This window comes from Syngnathus floridae, chromosome 20, assembly GCF_059516105.1.
Source record: "Syngnathus floridae isolate MCC-2025c chromosome 20, RoL_Sflo_1.0, whole genome shotgun sequence".
Taxonomy (NCBI): Eukaryota; Metazoa; Chordata; class Actinopteri; order Syngnathiformes; family Syngnathidae; genus Syngnathus; species Syngnathus floridae.
The window spans coordinates 5,571,880-5,578,409 of record NC_142432.1 but is presented as its reverse complement, the minus strand read 5'-3'; the positions used below and the strand labels follow the sequence as shown (position 1 = coordinate 5,578,409).

General features: G+C 45.5%; 1 long non-coding RNA gene across 1 annotated transcript; it reads right to left on the bottom strand.

Annotated features, from left to right (window-relative positions):
- Positions 1-1,940: 1,940 nt before the first annotated feature.
- On the bottom strand, positions 1,941-5,562 carry LOC148380935 (uncharacterized). The gene is made up of 3 exons (XR_015854684.1): positions 5,442-5,562; positions 3,933-4,003; positions 1,941-3,383 (listed from the first exon to the last, which is right to left on the bottom strand). It is a non-coding gene; the product is annotated as an uncharacterized LOC148380935 (long non-coding RNA).
- Between the last annotated feature and the right edge of the window lie 968 nt (positions 5,563-6,530).

Here is a 6,530-nt window from a genome sequence, read left to right as displayed (position 1 = left end):
CCCGCTGGGATTCCCGCCAACAACCCCTGGGGGATAGGAAATCAATACGGCGCTCGGGAATAAGAGTTGGAGCAAAGCGGTTGAAGTTAATGAAGGCGCTGAGATGTCCGGAATGTTTACTCGCTGCGTTTCCCCAAAAGACACTTTGAGGGATTTGTGCGGTATCGCGGGTGTAAATGAGCGCGGTATTTCGACAGGGCAGCTGATGTATCACTGAGCTCAGCCAAAGTGACACACTCACCTCGCCTCGCTCGGCTCTCTCAACACTTTTAATAAATTGGCTCGCTCGCACGCCATGTTATTGATGGATGGTGCCGGGTCGGGATCTTTATCGGACCGCGTTAACTCGACGGGACGGACGAGCGAATGTGGACGCCACGCCAACAGTGGTCAGCAAACTGTATTTATGATGGTGAGGGAGGAAGATTGTGTTTTGTTGCGTACAGGTCTATGGAACGTATTTCGAAGTATCTTTTTAGGATTTTATTTCGTGTTCTGGATCAAATCCTGTTTTGACTACGTGATGAGCTTATTGAGGTGATTTGGTCGTCGTCGGTGTGGTGAAGGTCACTTCTGAGCAGCGGTGGCATTACTAATTAGGCGTAAATCAAATTTAAATACGAGGTGGAACGCGTGGAACCTCGAGCGTCTGGTTTGATCGGACCTCTGGCGTTCGTGGCAGATGATTTTTGTCAGCCGTCATCTGCCGCGTGGCAGATGTCACAGCACGGACTGTCACGGTGATGCATTGCTTTTTCCGATGGCCGTCGGCCGCGGGCGGTGCAACTCGTCCGAGTGCCTCGAAGGTCTTGCGCCGCTGGTCCTGTTTCCCTTTGGTGGTTTTGCGTTGTCCTTTGTTTGTCTTAGAGCAGGGGTGTCAAATTGCAGTCATAGCTTCTTTCGGAGGGCCATTATGACCCTAACCCTAACCCTAACCCAAATAAATGTATGAGCACCTCATATTATATACAGTAAAATCTACAAAACAAACTGACAAATAACTCGTTTTCAAATCAGACGAGTAAAAACTGGTCAAATAATTAAAAAATATATATATTATTAAAAGTGAAGACAATTTGCAGTTTGCTAGTAATGACACACGAATTTGATTCACAGTTTGTCTTCGTGGGCCACATAAAATGATGTGGTGGGCCGGGCCTTGAGTTTGACACCTGTGTCTTAGACTTATGCGCTACTATTGACCTCAAAGTACTTGCACTGAAATATTAACTAGAAATGATTGCAGCATGGCTTGTTGAGCAACGACTGAATTATCAGTCATATCTCGGGTGCGCTTTCATATGCACCAAAGTGAAGAAAGCGTTGCTATTGCAGCATCGCCGGGGATTTCTCATTTCCATAAAACGAGCATGGAAATAATCCAGGTGAATGATAATTGACGGCACCAAAGGCCTATGCGCCGCGTCTCGGTGAGTGATGGCGACGGCGGCTCGCTACCCCGTTTCACCTTCAGGACTGACCTTGTGATGTTGATTCGTCGCAGATAAAAGCTATGAGCCCCTCTCAACGCCCTGCCAAGGACGTAATGTTATTCTTTCACTGGCCTTTGCTCATTATGCGAGTCTGGGGAGGCAGCTAGCGTCTCCCGAGAACGCCTGCACACAAAACGTGACGTCAACAATACTTATTGTTAGCGCTAATGATGATGACTTATTGATTTAGTGGAAAACGCTCATATCAAACCTCGGGCTCTGCTGTCGTCAAGATGAATTAAAAAAAAAAAAAAAGAGAGAGAGCACGTTCTCTGAAAAACAGAGTGTCATTAATCATTAGACAACAAGAATGTTGATATCCATTTACAGCCATCAGGAAATCCCCCAAGATGCTTTGCGATTTTATCCCTTGGATAATGTTCAGTTCAGGAAAGTATTGTTTGGAAATAATTGATCCTTGCAATAAAAATTATGAAAAGTGTTTATTCCTGTAGAATAAAGGCTCGCAACGCCCTGAGAATATCATCCCAAATAATTGACTTTCCTTTCTACAATTTACTGACCATGACAAAGGAAAGGAAGCGTGACCACAAACCTAATCAAACTCTCATTTGCCAAAATACTCTCAATCATAGAAACGTCCAAACAATCAATACTGTTTCTACCTCTGCAATAATTTGCAAATTATTAGCAATCACAAATCGACACTACCAAACTGAAGAGGCGAGAAAAAAAAAAATGGGGAGAGAGCGATAAGCCCGAGACTACGCTTCGGTGTCAGGGGTGGGTGCGGTGTCGTCGGGGTCGTGGTGGTGTGTGGGTGCAGTACGAGGGGGTGGTGTGCAATTGCTGCAAAGATGCGCTCAATGCTTGAAATTCATTAGATATCAGCGGGGGACAAAGCACTGACAGGTGTTTATGCAAATCGCCCGCCAATAGATTCATCTGGCTAATGGTGGGAAGCTGCGACTCAGAATGATGCGGGCGAGGACACGTCGGTCCACTTGTGTAGTCGCGAGTACATTGTGCGAGCGTACACAGAGTAATTGTTGAGGGCTAACTGTTGTTGTGCTACTCTGGAAACATATGGCGCATCTTTTAAAATTCAATCATATGCATATTTTCTTCTTGTTTGGACACTTTAATGCATTTTAATGGCAGGTGGCATCCATTTGCATATTTTCGCTCGCCTCAAGTGGATGTGGCATTTGTAAGCGTTTCAATTAGATGACACCCCCCCCCCCCTCTTCCCCATATTAAATATTAACGTTATGTAAGATCACTAGCTGGGATTGTGTCATTCATCATTCATATCAGATCAGACTGAAAATAAACAAAAGGTCAATCCAAGACACCATTTGCTATTCACAAAAATCAAACTTGAAAAGAAAACGGAGCACGGTGTTTACATGAAGGGATAGAGACAGAAAACGTTGAGCGCTAGGTCGGAAACCGGTTAAAAGGGGAACATGGTGCTTCACCGTGTAGGAGGAGTTCATTGAACAAATTGTTTGTTTTAAATCCTGAGTCTATATTTCTTGCACTTTAGAATCCACTTTAGTGTTTACAGGTTACGTTTGGGGTTTGGGATTAGGTCCAGATGAGGTGAGGGTTAGGGTTAGGGATAGGGCCCGCGGGCCTTGACTTTGACACCCATGGATTAGGGGGTCGCGGTTTAGGATTCACAGTAGTGTATGCAGTACAGGGTTAGGACTAGTGGTTAGAATCAAGGATTAGTTGTGAGTTTAGGACTTGGCAGACGGATTAAGATGAGGGTTCACAAGGAAACTCGTAACTCGGTCCTCGGCTGGGTGAACGATAGAAGGAAGGGCCCTGGACGGCAGTCGGTCCCGTGTTGTCTCATCCCTTTGTTGAGTTATTCATCAAAGGATCCTCGCGGATGACTTGAATGGAGAATATGGACATGGTCTACAAAAAATACAACATTAAAAGATGGCCACACTTAAGCAATGAAAAATCAGAGACAAGGTGGCAGAGTTTGAGAAGTTCCTCTGTCACGGTGACATCAATTAACAGCAGGAGCCTGATGAATATTCAAGCGCTTTCATTTCCTGTCACATGGGAGTAAAGTGGCGGCCGTGCACGCCTCTTCCATCTTATTAATGACTCCTTGACTTTGATCTTCCAGCAACTCTATTTGTTGCTTTTTTATTTTTTATTTTCACAAAACAAGTGCAACGGGAAAGTAGTCAGTCAGGGGGGGTTGCAGCCTTGTTGCAAAGTACGAGCATCAAACTACTGCGTATCTGTTCTTAATTAGAAATGTCAACGTCAGCTCCAATGAGTCTGCGTTCCCTTGAGGGAATCTTTGCTGGAAGTCATTTGTCAGAGAATAAACCGTTTATTCATCAGCGTTGAACTGAAGGTGGGAGAGGCTTCATATTTCACGCTTAAATCGTCTTCCTGTCGCAGAGGCTGCAAGATGAATGCAAAGGAATCACTCAATAAGAATCTCACCCATTGTTTTGAAAGTTCCGCCCCTGAAGCCAGTTTCGTTTAGTAACGTGACATTTGGTAGGCTTGTCTACCTGAAAAAAAATTACATTACTGGCAGCTCTTGACGGGTTTTAGGAGCAACTTCCATGAGGCGCCACATTGTCGCAGTGGCAGTTCAAATTGTTTCCGTCCATGACGAGTCATATGAAAGCACTTTTCATAACGTGGCTCAGAGTTACGGTATTTTCTGGACTATAAGGCGCACTGGACTATAAGGCGCACCTTCAACGAATGGCCCATTTTAAAACTTTGTCCTTATAAAAGGCGCACCGGACTATAAGGCGCACCATTAATGCATCATGTCAGATTTTTAATCCAAATCAAATCATTCTCCGTTTTATCTTTTTTATTTCAACTTCAGACAGAAATTACTTTATAATCACAAAATAATGATCCATAGTCTTTTTGATTTCATGATTCATAGTCTTCAGTGGGCCACTTATGATTGATTTCATGACACAATGCTTCGGGCCAGTTTAAATTTAGGAATTTGGTCCATATATAAGGTGCACTGGACTATAAGGGGTTTTGAGAAAATTTTAGGTTTTTAGGTACGCCTTATAGTCCGGAAAATACGGTAGTTGAAGACAGCCACCTCCTAATGGAAAAACGTCGTCATGACCTGCCTATCATGTGATCTTTGCTTTTTTGACATGAGTATTTCTATACAGAGTGGAACGTAATAATCGAGGACTTTTAGGAGCTTGATCCCGACTCTGAGAAACACCGCCCCCCCGCGATGTAGCGCTAACGAGCTTCACGCTGCGTCAGGCGTTGAAGCGAGAGCAATGGAGGGAAGGCGGCAGAGAGGCAGCGTGGCATCTGAAGGGTTAAGGCACCAATGGCGAAGTTAAGGAGGAGCACATGGCTGCCAGTTGACTCGAGTCTGACCCGCCATCGATTGGCCGTCGGCCAGTTAGCCGGTCGGGGCGAGGCCATGCGAGAAGAGACGCAAGCACAATGTTCTGAAGAGTGACAATTCCAGAATGCCTTAACGGATGAGGAACACCTGATTGTTTGTATTTCTTTGATAAGGCTCCATTCCCAAGAGCTTTTCAATTTGCAGCCGCTTACGTCTACTATGGTTTAAAACGGAAAAACTAAAAGACATATGAAAGAGTGTTTTGAGCCAATATCTTTAGTAAACAAAGCCAATCAAAGACACCGTAGAATTCTGTCATAATGGTAAATAAAACCACTAACGCGCCAGTGACGCTCGCCTTCAAAGGTTTCTTTATGTCCGACAGCGTGCGCTCCAGCTCAAAGGAGACACGTCGGCGTGGCGCTGACAACCGATGAAAGCGGCAAAAGCGACATGTTGGATGGCCACGTCGCATAAAAATAATTACGACGATGAATAAATATAGCGGCGCTTGTCACTGACGGGGGGGTCATTGCGTTTGTCAGCAGGAGAAGACATCATTCAACCGTTTCTCTCGTCAACAAAAGGGCTGAAGAGGCGGCACCCACGTGTCTTCCGTCACGTCAAAGTAGAAATCAACACTTCCTCTGTCCCACGGGTGACAAAAGTTTACTCCCAGGCGGTCGCCTCACGCTGCTCCTCGTGTGGCTTGAAAGGAAAGACATGAAGGCAAACAGCAGGACTTTCAGACCTTCAAAATAAAGCACAGTCATGTACTTGCTTTGTTTTGGCAGATAGTCGAGCTACCGCGTCGTTAGCGTAGCAGGTGCTCTCCGCTGGGGAGACGCAAACGCAATATTTGTGTCAAACTTTGGGGAGAAATTCAGTTTGTCAAAAGTGAATTGTTCTCGCGTCTCACGGGATTTGACTGACTCTCTCGCTAGCTAGCTAGCGAGTATAGCCCGGACAGGACAGGTGGCGTCAATTGTTTGGCTAGTTAATATCTAGGGCTAACGAAACAGGAGGTAGACCCACTCCTGTCAAAAAACGTCTCCAATCGCAGCGGGGATTTCAGCGCTGGGGTTAGGGTTAGTGAAACCATCTGTGCAAACAGCAGCATTGGGAGTTTGGGGATTTCAAGACCGGATTAGGGGTTCACGTGGGGTTCGAGGTTTTCAAGACAAGGTTCCGATTTAAACTCCGAGTTGTCTTTTTCGAATTAGGATTTCACACCATGCTTTTTGACACAAGAGTAAGGTTTTCATGTCTAATTTGGGTTTCAAGTTTCCATTTCATAGCTTGACATCAGAACACTCGAATTGTATCTCACCTCTGCAATCAATTACGAGCTTGCTGCCGCTAAAAAATCGGAAATCTAACAGCCAGCGAAGAAAGCCCTCGAGCCTCGTGGCTCACAATTAGCATCAGGAACAACAATGGCTGTTATCTGGCGTAATGTTTGCTTCCTGGAGGCCGTCCGCTAATGAAGCCGCGTTCGTGTTTTTCGCCGCCGGTTTCTTACCACAAAGAAGAATCCTGAAGGAAAGCGGGCGCGCTGATGCTAATCACGTTAAGCTTCTGTTAGCCATCTGTTCTCTCATCTTTTCAAGCGGTATTCTCGCAGTTGATGGACCATCTTGGTGCCGTCCGCCAGGCTACGGGCAGAACGGCTGCCTTCCTTAACGATGCCGCAAGGT